We start from the raw sequence: 21,038 nt of genomic DNA, 5'->3' as shown, positions 1-21,038 counted from the left end.
AGAGCTGAATATATTTTTTGTTTTAGAGTTTTACTGTGAATTGTTGCTTAGATTTCTGTAGAAAATGACCCCCCCCTTCCATTTTCTAATGTGTTTTTAGTTGGTATAGCTGTTTTTTTCAGCTTGTGTGTTATCTTCCTCTAAGATCAGATACATAAAATTAGACATGTTAGTAACAACCTGCATTTTATTGCTGTAACCTGTATTCTGAGAGACTGCCTTCCAATCTACCTTCAGATATACAGAGCTGAGTATATATTTTTTGGTTTTAGAGTTTTTTAGTTGATGCTTAGATATCTATTGAAACTGTTGTCTCCCTGTTCTGAGAGACTGCTTTCCAATCTATCTGCAAATATACAAAGCTGAGTATATATTTTTTTTGGTTTTAGAGTTTCTTATTTTTTGCTTAGATTGCTGTCAAAACTATTGTCTCCCTGTTTTTTTTTTTTAAAACAAGTTTATTAGTTTTAACATACAAAATAAATATTAGAACAATCTTATACAAGCAGTTAACATATAAACAATTATAACATTTGATAAAACAACTAAAGTATTTACAAAGACATCCACTGTAAATCAAATCAATTAATTAAACTGTAACATCTTACTAATGAAACTAAGACTGTTTTAACAAGTTTTGTAAGGTATCCCATATATTATAGTAAGATGTTTTCCTAATGGTTCTTGACTTTATTGTCATTAGTTCCATATGACACACTTCAATCATAACATTTTTAAATTCATTAAATGAAGGAGGAGTATCTGAAATCCAGTTTCTGGTTATTATTTTTCTAGCCACAGCTAGAAATGACAATAATAAAGGAAGTTTAACTTTTTTAACACATTTAGGAACAGGGGTGTTAAATAATATAAGTGATTTAGAGACTATGAAATTATCTGTGAAAAGAGCCTGCAAAAAATCATTGATTAACATCCAATATTCCTTCAGTTTTATACAATTGTAAAACATATGTGCCCAATCAGCATTTATTTCTACAATACATCTCTTACATATGTTGTCTTTATTGTTTATTTTATTCATTATTAAGTATGTATAGAAAGATCTATGTAAAAATTTCCAGGTAAAAAGTCTCCAATTAATAAAAAAAGTAGTTTTATAAGCAGATTCCAATATATATTGTTTATCTTGTTGTTTTGGAGATTCTCCATTAATGGAAATAAAATAATTCCAGTAATTATCTGAACTATAATAGGTTTCATCTCTAATAATTTTATGTATGTGTGAGAGCTTACCTTTATCAGAAACCCTATGTTGTAAATTTAATATCAAGTAGTCAATCAGAATTTGGACAGATTCTTTAACTGTTAAAGACATTAAATCAAGTTTATTAATAAGATGTTGTCTAAAAGTCTGAATCTCTAACCAACATGTTTCTCTCAAATCAAATTCTTGCTTTAAGAAGTCTAAATTTTTTACTTTATTGTCAGACAGCATCTGATACCAATATTTTAAATTATCCTCTGTGACTAGAAGAGTTCTTTCAGAGGTGGATGATAAAAGAATACCTTGTGTATGCATTATAGGAAATAAGATAAAATTCCATTCCTTATACTTAGGATGTATATATATATATATATATATATATATATATATATAAAATTACAATATCTAATAATAATATTTAATGGGTAACTAGCTATATATTTTGGTGTAATAGATGAGGTACAAAGCTCTTTTAGTAACCATAACATGGGATTGTTTATAATAGTATTTTTGTGTGTTAACGATATTTTTGTGAAGTGCATGCTAATTAATTCCCAGTATTCCTTCCATTTTGCAACATATGACTGATCTATTAGCAATGTTATAACGTTTATAATAGAAGAGATAGCATATAAATTAAAGTCTGGAAATGATATGCCCCCTTGAGACCAACTATTAGTATGTTTCTTTAATGCAATCCTAGGTCTATTAGGTGCCCATAAGAAATTTAACATTTGTGAATTTAATTTCTTAATTATTATTTTTGTAGGTGGGAGTATTATTGATTGTTTATGTATAATATCTTTGGGAATATTATCATTTTAATAATTGTGAGTCTTTCTTCCATGGTAAAAAAATATTGTTCCAGCTATTGAAATGATTTTGTATATTATGAAGACAATTACTATAATTATTATGTATAATAGATTTAATATCTTTAGTTAATATTATGCCTAAATAAGTTATTTGACCTGAATTGGGTATGTATTTGAGAAAATCATTAGTGAGAACATTTTTCCCTGAGTATATTGGTAATATTTTAATTTTTTCTTCATTAAATATCAAACCAGAAATATTCTTGAAATCTGTCATCTTGTCAAATAATGACCGCATAGAAGAATTTGTTCCTGCTGATGTAATTAGAACATCATCTGCAAAAAGTTGGATTTTAGATATTGTATTTTCATCTATATCGAATCCTTCTATATCATTGCTGTTACTAATCAAATTATCCCAAGTCTCCATTATTAAAGTAAATAATAATGGTGAAAGTGGACACCCTTGTTTTGTACCTTTTAATATGGGTATTTTTTGTGAGACATATGTTCCTATTTTAATGTAAGCCAATGCTCCTTTATATAGATGTTCAATTAAATTCACAAATGTATCAGAGAAATTTGTACACTTCAATAAGATAAACAAATAGTCCCAACTTACTGAGTCAAATGCTGAACTTATATCAAGGCTGATGAGTGTCAAATCTTTCTTTTTTCTGTTTGCATAATCAATCAGAGTTAAAGTTCTCCTTATATTATCAAAATTATTTCTATGTATAATAAAGCCTGTCTGATCTATATCTATTATACTTGGTATGATTGTCTTTAATCTGTCAGCAAATATATTCATGAACATTTTATAGTCAACATTAAGTAATGAAATAGGTCTATATGAAGTGCATCTTGTTGGATCTTTATTGGGTTTCAAAATTGGCGAAATAAATATGTATTGCCAGGATGGGGGAATTGATAACTCATTTTGAGCTGAAATGAAAACCTTATGTATTAATGAGTAGGTACTCTTAGGAAGGATTTTATAAATCTCAGGAATAATACCATCATTACCTGGTGCTTTGTTTGATTTAAGTTTATTTATTTGTGTGATAACCTCTGTATATGAAATATTTTTATCTATTGATCTAGTCTGTTGTTTATTAAGTTTTTTGTTCATGTTTGTAATTATAAAGTTCTTTATTTTATCTTTAGAATCCATATTAATGTTATTATGGTTAATGTTATGAAAGTGATTTCTAAATTCATCTAATATTTCTGGTAAACTAGAGACGTTCTTCTTTTTCTTTGGAGAGAAAATGTCTTTGATGTGATTTTGTTTATTCAGCCTTTTTGTTTTATTTTTAAGTCTATGTAAGTATTTGGGACTTATTGAGTAAGACAAAAATGTATATTTCTCTAATGTTATTTTGACTTTGTGACTTAAAATTTCTTTGTATTTCTCATTTAATTTATTTATTTCCTCAATGCCTTTTTTGTCCATAATACTTTCCTTATTATTATGTTTATATGAGTCTAATTTGTTTTGAATGTCTATTAATTCCTTGTCCCAAGATTTCCTTTTATTATTATACCATCTGATACTTTGTCCATATAAATAAGATTTTAGAGCATCCCAAATGTAAATAATGGAGACATCAGGTGTAGTGTTTAAGTCTAAGAAGTGTTGCACCTCTGTAAGCATATAATCTTTATAATCTTTTAGTTGAGTTAGGTATGCTGGTATTCTTTTGATCTGAACATTATAAGTAATATTTACCATAAATTCGAAGACAATTGAATTATGATCTGATATAGGGCATGAAATGATCTTAGAATTAATTAGGTCTGTTACCAGTTGGTAAGAAATAAAGACTTATCTATTCGTGAATAAGTTTTATGTCTATTAGAAAAAAAAGTATATGGTAATGATTTAGAATCTGTCTGATTATTAATATCATTCAAATTATATAAATTAATGAAATCCTTTAAATGTTTTGCATTGGATGTGATTTTCCTTTTCCCTATAGTAGTAGTATCTTTTTCATGCAGGATACAGTTAAAATCTCCTGCTAAAATAATATCTCCTTTAGAAAATTATATAATCTTATTGAGATGGTGTTTCACTGTATTAGTGCCAATTCCTGGTATCCAGTATACTTTAATCAGTGTATATATTTTCCCATTAATCTGTATTGTAACCAGGCAGAACATTCCTATGTCATCTTTATATGACTTAATAGTTTTAGGTATGGGCATATTTTTGTTCCATAAGATAGCCACTCCTCTTTTTTTCTGTGTGTGTTCTGAACTAACCAAGACTGTATATTTATTAGTGGCTAATTTATCTATATCTTTCTTCAGGAGACGTGTTTCCTGAAGGAATATTAAGTTGGCTTTATGCAGATTAATATATCTTATTAAACTTGCCCTTTTACATGGGTTATTCAATCCATTAATGTTTAAAGAAATTCCTTTTAAAGTTACCATTTAACTTTTATAGAAATATAAAACTTATAATCAGAATAACATTTACTAAAGTAAGTATTATTATGTCTCCTCCTTTAGGCGTTCTATTAATTATAGCTGTAATTAGTGAAAATCTTATAGAATTTTGTGAAATTATAACTTTTATTTGTAGTGACAATGAGTTTATAAAATGTGATGTGGATGTCAAAACTATATACACATAACAATAATCAGGTGAAAATATTGTTTGGATTAAACAATGCATCCAGCCTGGAGTTAAAAACTCCAACTTTGAGTAGCAAATACCACTCAAGTTATCCCCTATCCTAAGCAGCAGTACTCCAGCTGCCACCAAATTAATTAAATACTAACTATTATTAGCTAAAGTTAACCTCATTTATTTTGATTATCTATTATAACAAGACTTAAACAATTTATATTACAGCTTCGTATAATCATATAAAACTTTCATAATCAACTTAATAATGCTATGTACATCTATTCTATATAATGAATTCATTATCATAAAAGCATTCTAACAATCTTGAAAGTGGGAGCAGAAAAGAGAGGGAAAAAAGGAAAAAAAAAAGAGAGAGAGGAAACCCATTTGGCAGTTTAATAAAATTTGTAATGATAGGTTCTTATTATATGTTTATGCTCATTTGAATTCAATAACATTTGTTATCTCAGGCTATTATGACTCAGACATTACTTACATTAGAGTATTCCCATTTTCTGCCATAATAGTACTGTTAGTAGCTTTAAAACTTTAAACTACATGCACTAGAAGCTTCCTTCTCTTACTTATTCTCACCATTTAAATAAAAATGATTATTCTCAGTATATAAGTTAAAAGAACATACTACAAAGCAATATTGATCCCTAGTTATGCATAAATCATTGTGATGAAAGCCAGCTATATCTTATATATCTGCACTGCAGCTTTAAAATGTATCACATGACATTTTCTTATATTATTAAATTATAAGCATCCATATGCATTAAAGTGCAGCAATTATATAAGCTTTCAAAGTCATATATGCATGAGTTTTAGCTTCTATGCATTCTAAATTATCTCATTTGTTTACTATGGCATATTAAGCCATTTAAAATCATTATAACATTTACATTTTATAAGTTACATCTAACATAAGTAAATTATTATAAAGAAAAACTCACATTTTGTTGTCATAAAGTTCATTTTTCATCACAATACCGCATTTACAGCAGTTCTACTTCCTGAAACAGTTTACTTCTTGAATTTGCGATGAGTCTGTGTGAAATCAGGGGTCAAAGTTCAAAATGGCTGCTTTCAGCTTCTCTGCGTGTTTTCTGGATGTTGAAGCTTTTAAAACGGCTCGAGGACACTATTCACGAGGATACCTATAACTTAAATTGTCTCTTATAACATTCTGGCGGGAATTTTAATAAAAGTAAGTGACAAACATTCATTTTGAATGCAAATGGATTTATACAGTGTAAAACCTTCTCGAAACACTTCACAAGTCATTGCAGTCTCTATGGCATTGAAACCAAGCCTTCAATTATTTAACATAAACATTACTTATATTTATGTGTCCCATTTCATTTTCTCATTCAGAGTATGTTACAAACACATATCAGTATTTTTAGAACCTTGTTACCTTGTAAGAGAGAGAGAAAAAAAAAAAAAGTACAATACAGATATTTACTTGCTGTTTGTTTTAATAAATTAAAGCCTGAGACATATTACTTACAACTGCTTTAGTTCTAGTCAACTGCAGTTATATCATGACATATTATTTAATATCATGTATTTAAGCAATGTAGTCATAGTATAATATATAGCAGTAATACTTAAACAGCATAAATAATTTTAGAGATAATAGATTATTTTTCCCCTTTTTTCCTGCTTTTCATCTTTCCCCCCTCCCTGCCCTCCCTCTCCCTCCTCTATATGTTTAGTTTAAAGAGAATGCTATTATTTAAAATAAGAAAAGAAAGGAAATATATCATATTACTAACCTTAGGTCTCTTTGTCACAAAAGAGAAACAAGTTGATTTATATCAGGTTATTTGTTCCTCATGAAAGTTTGATTATTCATAAAACACATTTCAGTTCTTGCACATTACAATAACTTTGTACAAATCATTAAGATATATGTGGTTTTCTTGTAAATGCAGAAACTGTAATTAAAGAGTTCAAAGAAATATAAAACATGTCATTTGTTTTTTAGTCTTTTTTGTTTCTCTGATGTCTTCCAAGAAGTTCCTGTTGCCATTCTCTTTAACGAAGGACTTGGCCATTCCATTTCCTCTATTTTATCTAATATTTTATTTTTTTTAATATACAACAAAGCAGAGTCCAAGTCTTCAAAAATTCTAGGGCCATCAGGTAAAAAAGATTTTTAGTTTGGAAGGAAATAAAAGATGAGTTTTGAACTGTGCTTTCTTAAGCTCTCTTATTAATGGTAAAAAGACCTTTCTTTTTGATATTACCAAAGAAGAATAGTCATTGTCAAAGCGCACAGTTACTTCATTAATTTTTATAGGTGATTTAGCCCATGCAGATTTTAGTACCATTTCCTTGTCATAAGATGATAAAAATCTTACAATAACTGATCTAGGATACTTTTTATTTGTATTAGAAATGGATAAAGACCTATGGGCTCTTTCAATGCCAAAAGAAAATGCCTCTGACAGATCTAAAGTTTTGGGAAGCCAAGTATTTAAAAAAGATGTAATGTTATTACCTTCTATATTTTCTGGCAGTCCAAAAATCCTTATATTGTTGCGTCTGGATCTGTTTTCCAAGTCATCTAGTTTGGATTGAAGGTGCGTGTTTTGTTTCAATAAGAATTCCGTGTTTATTTCTTCTTCCTTAATTCTGTTGTCCATATCATTAAGTGTCTCTTCTATACCTGTTATCTGAACTTTCTAATGTTGTAGATCTTGGTGTAGCACATCCATTTGTTTTGTGGTTTTCTCTATAAAGTTATCAATTTTAACATCCAGTCTGTCCATTTTAGTTGTTAGTTGCTGTATAGTTGATAATAATGTCTGAAGCTCTTTCTTAATGCTGGAATCCTGACTGTTAGCCTTGCTGGAACTCATTCTGAACAGAAGTGGTGAGAGAGAAATTTCCAAAAAGATTTCTGAGAGGAAAATTAGTGAAATTTTCTTTCTTTTTTAGATATTTTTCAAGGATATTCCAAACGTTTTTAGAAAGAAAATTATTCCATTAGTTGAATTTTGAAGTAATAATTTCCTGTTAAAGTAGTTATGTTGGTGGAGCTGAAGAAATCTGCTGCTATCCTGTGTTCATCCTTGGCCATGCCCCCCTTGTCTCCCTGTTCTGAGAGACTGCTTTCCAATCTATCTGCAAATATACAGATCTGAGTATATTTTAGTTTTAAAATGTGTTATTTCTTGCTCAGATCTCTGTTGAAACTATTGTCTCCCTGTTCTGAGAGACTGATTTCCAATATATCTGCAAATATCCTGAGCTGACTATATTTTATTGCTTGTAGAGTTTAATTGTTGCTTAGATCTGTGCTGAAACTATTGTCTCCCTGTTCTGAGAGACTGCTTCACAATCCATCTGCAAATATACAGAGGTGAGTATATTTTTTTGGTTTTAGAGTTTGTTCATTTTTGCTTAAATCTCTGCTGAAACTATTTTCTCCCAGTTCTGATGGTTTGCTTTTCAATCTATCTGCAAATATACAGAGGTGAGTATATATTTTTTGGATTTAGAGTTTGTTAATTGTTGCTTAGATCTCTGTTGTAACTATTGTCTCCCTGTTCTGAGAGACTGCCTTCCAATCAATCTGCAAATATACAGAGCTGAGTATATTTTTTTGGTTTTAGAGTTTTTTAATTGTTGCTTATATCTCTGTTAAAGCTATTTTCTCCCTTTGCTGAGAGACTGATTTCCAATCTATCTGCAAATATAGAGAGCTGCGTTTTTTTTTTTTTTTTTTTGGTTTTAGAGTTTAATTGTTGGTTAGATTTCAGTTGAAACTATTGCCTCCCTGTTCTGAGGCACTGTTTTCTAATCTATCTGGAAATATACAGAGCTGAGTATTTTTTTTGTCATAGTCTTTGTACTGTTAATTGTTGCTTAGATCTCTGTAGAAAGTGCCCCCCCCCACACTTTCTGCCATGCTTTCAGTTGGTATAACTGTTTTTTACAGCTTGTGCGTTATCTAACTCAAGGATCACTTTCATAAATTTTGACCTGTTAGTAACAGCCTGGAATTAATTGTTGGAATCTGTTTTCTGAGAGACTGTCTTCTAATCTATCTGCAAATATACAGAGCTGAGTATATTAATTTGATTATAGTGTTTGTTAATTGTTGCTTAGATCTCATTTGAAACTATTGTCTCCCTGTTCTGAGAGACTGCTTTCCAATCTATCTGCAAATATAGAGAGCTGAGTGTATTTTTTTGGTTTTACAGATTGTTAATTGTTGTTTAGATCTCTGTTGAAAACATTGACTCCCTGTTCAGAGAAACTGCTTTCCAATCTATCTGCGAATATACAGAGCTGAGTATTTTTTTTTTGTTTTAGACTTTGTATTGTTAATTGTTGCTTAGATCTCTGTTGTAGCTGCCCCCCCCCTATTTTCTGCCATGTCTACAGTTGGTATAACTGTTACATCTTGGGAGTTATCTAACTCAAGGATCATTTGCATAAAGTTAGACCAGTTAGTAACAACCTGCCTTTAATTGCTGTTACCTGTGTTCTGAGAGACTGTCTTCCAATCTATCTGCAAATATACAGAGCTGAGTATATTTTTTGGTTTTTGAGTTTGTTCATTTTTGCTTAGATTTCTGTTGATACTATTGTCTCCCTTTTCTGAGTTACTGCTTTCCAATCTAACTGCAAATATACAGAGCTGAGTATATTTTTTTGTTTTAGAGTTTGTAAATTCTTGCTTAGATCTCTGTTGAAACTATTGTCTCCCTTTTTTGAGTGACTGTTTTCCAATCTATCTGCAAATATGTAGAGCTGAGTATATTTTTGGTTTTAGAGTTTGTTAATTGTGGCTTAGATCTCTGTTGTAACTATTGTCTCCCTGTTCTGAGAGACTGCTTTCCAATCTATTTGCAAATATACAGAGCTGACTATATTTGTTTGGTTTTGAATTTTTAATTGTTGCTTAGATCTCTGTTGCAACTATTGTCTCCCTCTTCTGAGAGACTGCTTTCCATCTTATCTGCAAATATACAGAGCTGATTATTTTTTTTTTTGGTTTTAGAGTTTTTACTGTTAAATGTTGCTTAGATCTCTTTTGAAACTTCCCCCCACCACCATTTTCTGATGTGTCTACAGTTGATATAACTGTTTTTTAAATCGTGTGTGTTATCTTACTCAAAGATCACATGCATAAAATGTCACCTGTTAGTAACAACCTGCATTTAATTGCTGGAACCTGTGCTCTGTGAGACTGCCTTCCAGTCTATCTGCAAATAAATCTGAGTATATTTATTTGGTTTTAGTGTTTATTAATTGTTGCATAGATCTCTTTTGAAACTATTGTCTCCCTGTTCTGAGTGAATGCCTTCCAATCTATCTGCAAATATACAGAGCTGAGTATATTTTTTTGGTTTTAGAGTTTGTTAATTGTTGCTTAGATTTCTGTTTAAACTATTTTCTCCCTGTGCTTTCTAGTCTATCTGGAAATATACAAAGCTGAGTTTATTTTTTTGGTTTTTAGAGTTTTTTAGTTGATGCTTAGATATCTATTGAAACTATTGTCTCCCTGTTCTGAGAGACTGCTTTCCAATCTATTTGCAAATATGCAGATCTGAGTATATTTTTTTGGTTTTAGAGTTTGTTAATTGTTGCTTAGATCTCTGTTGAAACTATTTTCTCCCTTTGCTTTCTAGTCTATAGGGAAATATACAGAGCTGAGTATATTTTTTGTTTTAGAGTTTTACTTTGAATTGTTGCTTAGATTTCTGTTGAAACTGCCCCCCCCCCCATTTTCTGATCTGTTTTTTGTTGGCATAGCTGTTTTTTTCAGCTTGTGTGTTATCTTACTCTAAGATCAGATACATAAAATTAGACATGTTATTAACAACCTGCATTTTATTTCTGTCACCTGTGTTCTGCAAGACTGCCTTCCAATCTATCTACAAATATACAGAGCTGAGTATATATTTTTGGTTTTAGAGTTTTAATTGAAGCTTAGATCTCTATTGAAACTATTGCCTCCCTGTTCTGAGAGACTGCTTTCCAATCTATCTGCAAATATACAGAGGTAAGTATATATATTTTTTTTATGTAGAGTTTGTTAATTGTTGCTTAGATCTCTGTTGTAACTATTGTCTCCCTGTTCTGAGAGACTGCCTTCCAATCAATCTGCAAATATACAGAGCGGAGAATATTTTTTTGGTTTTAGAGTTTGTTAATTGATGCTTAGATCTCTGTTGTAACTATTGTCTCCCTGTTCTGAGAGAATGCCTTCCAATCAATCAGCAAATATACAGAGCTTAGTATATATTTTTTTGGTTTTAGAGTTTGTTAATTGTTGCTTAGATCTTTGTTGAAACTATTTTTTCCCTGTGCTTTCCAGTCTATCTGGAAATATACAGAGCTGAATATATTTTTTGTTTTAGAGTTTTACTGTGAATTGTTGCTTAGATTTCTGTAGAAACTGACCCCCCCTTCCATTTTCTGATGTGTTTTTAGTTGGTATAGCTGTTTTTTTCAGCTTGTGTGTTATCTTCCTCTAAGATCAGATACATAAAATTAGACATGTTAGTAACAACCTGCATTTTATTGCTGTAACCTGTATTCTGAGAGACTGCCTTCCAATCTACCTTCAGATATACAGAGCTGAGTTTATATTTTTTGGTTTTAGAGTTTTTTAGTTGATGCTTAGATATCTATTGAAACTATTGTCTCCCTGTTCTGAGAGACTGCTTTCCAATCTATCTGCAAATATACAAAGCTGAGTATATATTTTTTTTGGTTTTAGAGTTTCTTATTTGTTGCTTAGATTGCTGTCAAAACTATTGTCTCCCTGTTCTTTTTTTTTTAAACAAGTTTATTAGTTTTAACATACAAAATAAATATTAGAACAATCTTATACAAGCAGTTAACATATAAACAATTATAACATTTGATAAAACAACTAAAGTATTTACAAAGACATCCACTGTAAATCAAATCAATTAATTAAACTGTAACATCTTACTAATGAAACTAACACTGTTTTAACAAGTTTTGTAAGGTATCCCATATATTATAGTAAGATGTTTTCCTAATGGTTCTTGACTTTATTGTCATTAGTTCCATATGACACACTTCAATCATAACATTTTTAAATTCATTAAATGAAGGAGGAGTATCTGAAATCCAGTTTCTGGTTATTATTTTTCTAGCCACAGCTAGAACTGACAATAATAAAGGAAGTTTAACTTTTTTAACACATTTAGGAACAGGGGTGTTAAATAATATAAGTGATTCAGAGACTATGAAATTATCTGTGAAAAGAGCCTGCAAAAAATCATTGATTAACATCCAATATTCCTTCAGTTTTATACAATCGTAAAATATATGTGCCCAATCAGCATTTATTTCTACAATACATCTCTTACATATGTTGTCTTTATTGTTTATTTTATTCATTATTAAGGATGTATAGAAAGATCTATGTAAAAATTTCCAGGTAAAAAGTCTCCAATTAATAGAAAAAGTAGTTTTATAAGCAGATTCCAATATATATTGTTTATCTTGTTGTTTTGGAGATTCTCCATTAATGGAAATGAAATAATTCCAGTAATTATCTGAACTATAATAGGTTTCATCTCTAATAATTTTATGTATGTGTGAGAGCTTACCTTTATCAGAAACCCTATGTTGTAAATTTAATATCAAGTAGTCAATCAGAATTTGGACAGATTCTTTAACTGTTAAAGACATTAAATCAAGTTTATTAATAAGATGTTGTCTAAAAGTCTGAATCTCTAACCAACATGTTTCTCTCAAATCAAATTCTTGCTTTAAGAAGTCTAAATTTTTTACTTTATTGTCAGACAGCATCTGATACCAATATGTTAAACTATTCTCTGTGACTAGAAGAGTTCTTTCAGAGGTGGATGATAAAAGAATACCTTGTGTATGCATTATAGGAAATAAGATAAAATTCCATTCCTTATACTTAGGATGTATATATATATATATATATATATATATATATATATATATATATATACAATTACAATATCTAATAATAATATTTAATGGGTAACTAGCTATATATTTTGGTGTAATAGATGAGGTACAAAACTCTTTTAGTAACCATAACATGGGATTGTTTATAATAGTATTTTTGTGTGTTAACGATATTTTTGTGAAGTGCATGCTAATTAATTCCCAGTATTCCTTCCATTTTGCAACATATGACTGATCTATTAGCAATGTTATAACTTTTATAATAGAAGAGATAGCATATAAATTAAAGTCTGGAAATGATATGCCCCCTTGAGACCAACTATTAGTATGCTTCTTTAATGCAATCCTAGGTCTATTAGGTGCCCATAAGAAATTTAACATTTGTGAATTTAATTTCTTAATTATTATTTTTGTAGGTGGGAGTATTATTGATTGTTTATGTATAATATCTTTGGGAATATTATCATTTTAATAATTGTGAGTCTTTCTTCCATGGTAAAAAAAATATTGTTCCAGCTATTGAAATGATTTTGTATATTATGAAGACAATTACTATAATTATTATGTATAATTGATTTAATATCTTTAGTTAATATTATGCCTAAATAAGTTATTTGACCTGAATTGGGTATGTATTTGAGAAAATCATTAGTGAGAACATTTTCCCTGAGTATATTGGTAATATTTTAGTTTTTTCTTCATTAAATATCAAACCAGAAATATTCTTGAAATCTGTCATCTTGTCAAATAATGACCGCATAGAAGAATTTGTTCCTGCTGATGTAATTAGAACATCATCTGCAAAAAGTTGGATTTTAGATATTGTATTTTCATCTATATCAAATCCTTCTATATCATTGCTGTTACTAATCAAATTATCCCAAGTCTCCATTATTAAAGTAAATAATAATGGTGAAAGTGGACACCCTTGTTTTGTACCTTTTAATATGGGTATTTTTTGTGAGACATATGTTCCTATTTTAATGTAAGCCAATGCTCCTTTATATAGATGTTCAATTAAATTCACAAATGTATCAGAGAAATTTGTACACTTCAATAAGATAAACAAATAGTCCCAACTTACTGAGTCAAATACTGAACTTATATCAAGGCTGATGAGTGTCAAATCTTTCTTTTTTCTGTTTGCATAATCAATCAGAGTTACAGTTCTCCTTATATTATCAAAAGTATTTCTATGTATAATAAAGCCTGTCTGATCTATATCTATTATACTTGGTATGATTGTCTTTAATCTGTCAGCAAATATATTCATGAACATTTTATAGTCAACATTAAGTAATGAAATAGGTCTATATGAAGTGCATCTAGTTGGATCTTTATTGGGTTTCAAAATTGGCGAAATAAATGTGTATTGCCAGGATGGGGGAATTGATAACTCATTTTGAGCTGAAATGAAAAACTTATGTATTCATGAGTAGGTACGCTTAGGAAGGATTTTATAAATCTCAGGAATAATACCATCATTACCTGGTGCTTTGTTTGATTTAAGTTTATTTATTTGTGTGATAACCTCTGTATATGAAACATTTTTATCTATTGATCTAGTCTGTTGTTTATTAAGTTTTTTGTTCATTTTTGTAATTACAAAGTTCTTTATTTTATCTTTAGAATCCATATTAATGCTATTATGGTTAATGTTATGAAAGTGATTTCTAAATTCATCTAATATTTCTGGTAAACTAGAGACGTTCTTTTTCTTTGGAGAGAAAATTTCTTTGATGTGATTTTGTTTATTCAGCCTTTTTGTTTTATTTTTAAGTCTATGTAAGTATTTGGGACTTATTGAGTAAGACAAAAATTTATATTTCTCTAATGTTATTTTGACTTTGTGACTTAAAATTTCTTTGTATTTCTCATTTAATTTATTTATTTCCTCAATGACTTTTTTGTCCATAATATTTTCCTTATTATTATGTTTATATGAGTCTAATTTGTTTTGAATGTCTATTAATTCCTTGTCCCAAGATTTCCTTTTATTATTATACCATCTGATACTTTGTCCATATAAATAAGATTTTAGAGCATCCCAAATGTAAATAATGGAGACATCAGGTGTAGTGTTTAAGTCTAAGAAGTGTTGCACCTCTGTAAGCATATAATCTTTATAATCTTTTAGTTGAGTTAGGTATGCTGGTATTCTTTTGATCTGAACATTAGAAGTAATATTTACCATAAATTCGAAGACAATTGAATTATGATCTGATATAGGGCATGAAATGATCTTAGAATTAATTAGGTTTGTTACCAGTTGGTAAGAAATAAAGACTCTATATATTCGTGAATAAGTTTTATGTCTATTAGAAAAAAAAGTATATGGTAATGATTTAGAATCTGTCTGATTATTAATATCATTCAAATTATATAAATTAATGAAATCCTTTAAATGTTTTGCATTGGATGTGATTTTCCTTTTCCCTATAGTAGTAGTATCTTTTTCATGCAGGATACAGTTAAAATCTCCTGCTAAAATAATATCTCCTTTAGAAAATTATATAATCTTATTGAGATGGTGTTTCACTGTATTAGTGCCAATTCCTGGTATCCAGTATTCTTTAATCAATGTATATATTTTCCCATTAATCTGTATTGTAACCAGGCAGAACATTCCTATGTCATCTTTATATGACTTAATAGTTTTAGGTATGGGCATATTTTTATTCCATAAGATAGCCACTCCTCTTTTTTTCTGTGTGTGTTCTGAACTAACCAAGACTGTATATTTATTAGTGGCTAATTTATCTATATCTTTCTTCAGGAGATGTGTTTCCTGAAGGAATATTAAGTTGGCTTTATGCAGATTAATATATCTTATTAAACTTGCTCTTTTACATGGGTTATTCAATCCATTAATGTTTAAAGAAATTCCTTTTAAAGTTACCATTTAACTTTTATAGAAATATAAAACTTATAATCAGAATAACATTTACTAAAGTAAGTATTATTATGTCTCCTCCTTTAGGTGTTCTATTAATTATAGCTGTAATTAGTGAAAATCTTATAGAATTTTGTGAAATTTTAACTTTTATTTGTAGTGACAATGAGTTTATAAAATGTGATGTGGATGTCAAAACTATATACACATAACAATAATCAGGTGAAAATATTGTTTGGATTAAACAATGCATCCAGCCTGGAGTTAAAAACTCCAACTTCGAGTAGCAAATACCACTCAAGTTATCCCCCTATCCTAAGCAGCAGTACTCCAGCTGCCACCAAATTAATTAAATACTAACTATTATTAGCTAAAGTTAACCTCATTTATTTTGATTATCTATTATAACAAGACTTAAACAATTTATATTATAGCTTCGTATAATCATATAAAACTTTCATAATCAACTTAATAATGCTATGTACATTTATTCTATATAATGAATTCATTATCATAATAGCATTCTAACAATCTTGAAAGTGGGAGCAGAAAAGAGAGGGAAAAAAGGAAAAAAAAAAAAAGAGAGAGAGGATACCCATTTGGCAGTTTAATAAAATTTGTAATGATAGGTTCTTATTATATGTTTATGCTCATTTGAATTCAATAACATTTGTTATCTCAGGCTATTATGACTCAGACATTACTTACATTAGAGTATTCCCATTTTCTGCCATAATAGTACTGTTAGTAGCTTTAAAACTTTAAACTACATGCACTAGAAGCTTCCTTCTCTTACTTGTTCTCACCATTTAAATAAAAATGATTATTCTCAGTATATAAGTTAAAAGAACATACTACAAAGCAATATTGATCCCTAGTTATGCATAAATCATTGTGATGAAAGCCAGCTATATCTTATATATCTGCACTACAGCTTTAAAATGTATCACATGACATTTTCTTCTGTAATAGAATCATAATAATGCACATACTTGTTTATGTTTGTTATAATAAATGCATTATAATATTGTATATCCTTAAATTATAAGCATCCATATGTATTAAAGTGCAGCAATTATATAAGCTTTCAAAGTCATATATGCATGAGTTTTAGCTTCTATGCATTCTAAATTATCTCATTTGTTTACTATGGCATATTAAGCCATTTAAAATCATTATAACTTTTACATTTTATAAGTTACATCTTAAATAAGTAAATTATTATAAAGAAAAACTCACATTTTGTTGTCATAAAGTTCGTTTTTCATCACAATACCACATTTACAGCAGTTCTACTTCCTGAAACAGTTTACCTCTTGAATTTGCGATGAGTCTGTGTGAAATCAGGGGTCAAAGTTCAAAATGACTGCTTTCAGCTTCAATGTGTGTTTTCTGGATGTTGAAGCTTTTAAAACGGCTCGAGGACACTATTCACGAGGATACCTATAAATTAAATTGTCTCTTATAACATTCTGGTGGGAATTTTAATAAAAGTAAGTGACAAACATTCATTTTGAATGCAAATGGATTTATACAGTGTAAAACCTTCTCGAAGCACTTCACAAGTCATTGCAGTCTCTATGGCAGTGAAACCAAGCCTTCAATTATTTAACATAAACATTACTTATATTTATGTGTCCCATTTCATTTTCTCATTCAGAGTATGTTACAAACACATATCAGTATTATCAGAACCTTGTTATCTTGTAAGAGAGAGAAAAAAAAAAGTACAATACATAGATATTTATTTGCTGTTTGTTTTAATGAAGTAAAACCTGAGACATATTGCTTACAACTGCTTTAGTTCTAGTCAACTGCAGTTATATCATGACATATTATTTAATATCATGTATTTAAGCAATTTAGTCATAGTATAATATATAGCAGTAATACTTAAACAGCATAAATAATTTTAAAGAGATAATAGATTATTTTTCCCCTTTTTTCCTTCTTTTCATCTTTCTCCCCTCCCTGCCCTCCCTTTCCCTCCTCTATATGTTTAGTTTCAAGAGAATGCTATTATTTAAAATAAGAAAAGAAAGGAAATATATCATATTACTAACCTTAGGTCTCTTTGTCACAAAAGAGAAACAAGTTGATTTATATCAGGTTATTTGTTCCTCATGAAAGTTTGATTATTCATAAAACACACATCAGTTCTTGCACATTAAAATAACTTTGTACAAATCATTAAGATATATGTGGTGTTCTTGTAAATGTAGAAACTGTAATTAAAGAGTTCAAAGAAATATAAAACATGTCATTTGTTTTTTTAGTCTTTTTTGTTTCTCTGATGTCTTCCAAGAAGTTCCTGTTGCCATTCTCTTTAACGAAGGACTTGCCCATTCCATATCCTCTATTTTATCTAATATTTTATTTTTTTTAATATACAACAAAGCAGAGTCCAAGTCTTCAAAAATTCTAGGGCCATCAGGTAAAAAGATTTTTAGTTTGGAAGGAAATAAAAGATGAGTTTTGAACTGTGCTTTCTTAAGCTCTGTTATTAATGGTAAAAAGACCTTTCTTTTTGATATTACCAAAGAAGAATAGTCATTGTCAAAGTGCACAGTTACTTCATTAATTTTTATAGGTGATTTAGCCCATGCAGATTTTAGTACCATTTCCTTGTCATAAGATGATAAAAATCTTACAATAACTGATCTAGGATACTTTTTATTTGTATTAGAAATGGATAAAGACCTATGGGCTCTTTCAATGCCAAAAGAAAATGCCTCTGACAGATGTAAAGTTTTGGGAAGCCAAGTATTTAAAAAAGATGTAATGTTATTATCTTCTATATTTTCTGGCAGTCCAAAAATCCTTATATTGTTGCGTCTGGATCTGTTTTCCAAGTCATCTAGTTTGGATTGAAGGTGCGTGTTTTGTTTCAATAAGAATTCCGTGTTTATTTCTTCTTCCTTAATTCTGTTGTCCATATCATTAAGTGTCTCTTCTATACCTGTTATCTGAGCTTTCTGATGTTGTAGATCTTGGTGTAGCACATCCATTTGTTTTGTGGTTTTCTCTATAAAGTTATCAATTTTAACATCCAGTCTGTCCATTTTAGTTGTTAGTTGCTGTATAGTTGATAATAATGTCTGAAGCTCTTTCTTAATGCTGGAATCCTGACTGTTAACCTTGCTGGAACTCATTCTGAACAGAAGTGGTGAGAGAGAAATTTCCAAAAAAGATTTCTGAGAGGAAAATTAGTGAAATTTTCTTTCTTTTTTAGATATTTTTCAAGGATATTCCAAACGTTTTTAGAAAGAAAATTATTTCATTAGTTGAATTTTGAAGTAATAATTTCCTGTTAAAGTAGTTATGTTGGTGGAGCTGAAGAAATCTGCTGCTATCCTGTGTTCATCCTTGGCCATGCCCCCTTGCCTCCCTGTTCTGAGAGACTGCTTTCCAATCTTTCTGCAAATATACAGATCTGAGTATATTTTAGTTTTAAAATGTGTTATTTCTTGCTCAGATCTCTGTTGAAACTATTGTCTCCCTGTTCTGAGAGACTGATTTCCAATATATCTGCAAATATCATGAGCTGACTATATTTTATTGCTTGTAGAGTTTAATTGTTGCTTAGATCTGTGCTGAAACTATTGTCTCCCTGTTCTGAGAGACTGCTTCACAATCCATCTGCAAATATACAGAGGTGAGTATATTTTTTTGGTTTTAGAGTTTGTTCATTTTTGCTTAAATCACTGCTGAAACTATTTTCTCCCAGTTCTGATGGACTGCTTTCCAATCTATCTGCAAATATACAGAGGTGAGTATATATTTTTTGGATTTAGAGTTTGTTAATTGTTGCTTCGATCTCTGTTGTAACTATTGTCTCCCTGTTCGGAGAGACTGCCTTCCAATCAATCTGCAAATATACAGAGGTGAGTATATTTTTTGGTTTTAGAGTTTGTACTGTTAATTATTGCATAGATCTCTGTTGAACCTTTTTCCCCACCCCCTGCCCTATTTTCTGCCGTATCTTCAGTTTTTATAACTGTTTTTTACAGCTTTTGTGTTAAGCAACCTCTTGGATCACTTGCATAAAATTAGAGCTGTTAGTAACAGCCTTCATTTAATTGCTGAAGCCTGTGTTCTGAGAGACTGCCTTCCAATCTATCTGCAAATATACAGAGCTGAGTATATTTTTTTGGTTTTAGTGTTTGTTAAATGTTTCTTCGACTGCTTTTAAAACTATTGTCTCCCTGTTCTGAGAGACTGCTTTCCAATCTATCTGCAAATATACAGAGCTCAGTATATTTTTCTGGTTTTAGAGATTAATTGTTGTTTAGATCTCTTTTGAAACCATTGTTTCCCTGTTCGGAGAAAATGCTTTCCAATCTATCTGCAAATATATAGAGCTGAGTATATTTTTTTGGTTTAGATTTGTACTGTTAGTTTTTGCTTAGATCTCTGTTGAAACTGTCCCCACTCCTATTTTCTGCCATTTCTACAGTTGGTATAACTGTTTTTTCCAGCTTGTGGGTTATCTAACTCAAAGATCAAATGCATACAAATAGACCTGTTAGTAACAGCGTGCATTTAATTGCTGGAACCTGTTTTCTGAGATATTGCCTTCCAATCTATCTGCAAATATACAGAGCTGAGTATATATATTTTTTTGTTTTAGAGTTTTATAATTGATGCTTAAATCTCTATTGAAACTATTGTCGGCCTGTTCAGAGAGACTGCTTTCCAAGCTATCTGCAAATATTCAGAGCTGAGTATATTTTTTTGGTTTTAGAGTTTGTTAATTGTTGCCTAGATCTCTTTTGAAACAATTGTCTCCCTGTCATGAGAGACTGCTTTCCAATCTACCTGCAAAAATACTGAGCTGAGTTTATTTTTTTGGTTTTAGAGTTTGTACTGTTAAATGTTGCTTAGATCTCTTTTGAAACTGTTTTCCCTACCCCCACCCTATTTTCTACAGTGTCTTCAGTTTGAATAACTGTTTTTTACAGCTTGTGCATTACCTAACTCAAGGATCACTTGCATTAAATTAGACCTATTAGTAACAGCCTGCATTTAATTGCTGGAACCTGGGTTCTGATAGACAGCCTTCCAATCAATTTGAAAATATACATAGTTGAGTATATTTGTTTTGTTTTAGAGTTTGTTAGTTGTTGCTTAGATCTCTGTTGAAACTATTGTCTCAATGTTTTGAGAGACTGCTTTCCTATCTATCTGCAACTACACAGAGCTGAATATATTTTATTGGTTTTAGAGTTTGTTAATTGCTGCTTAGATCGCTGTTGAATCTATTGTCTCCCTGTTCTGTGGGACTGCATTCCAATCTATATGCAAATATTCAGGGCTGAGTATATTTTTTTGATTTTAGAGTTTGTGCTGTTAATTATTGTTTAGATCTCTGTTGAAACTGCCCCCCCCCCCCATTTTCTGCCATGTGTATTGCTGGTATAACTATTTTTTACAGCCTGTGTGTTATCTAACTCAAGGATCACTTGCATAAAGTTAGACCAGTTAGTAATAACCTGCATTTAATTGCTGTTACCTGTG

The sequence above is a fragment of the Protopterus annectens genome, chromosome 2.part2, assembly GCF_019279795.1.
Source record: "Protopterus annectens isolate FY-2018-M chromosome 2.part2, PAN1.0, whole genome shotgun sequence".
Classification (NCBI taxonomy): domain Eukaryota; kingdom Metazoa; phylum Chordata; order Ceratodontiformes; family Protopteridae; genus Protopterus; species Protopterus annectens.
The sequence above is the reverse complement of the archived record's forward strand: the minus strand, read 5'-3'. Positions refer to the sequence as shown.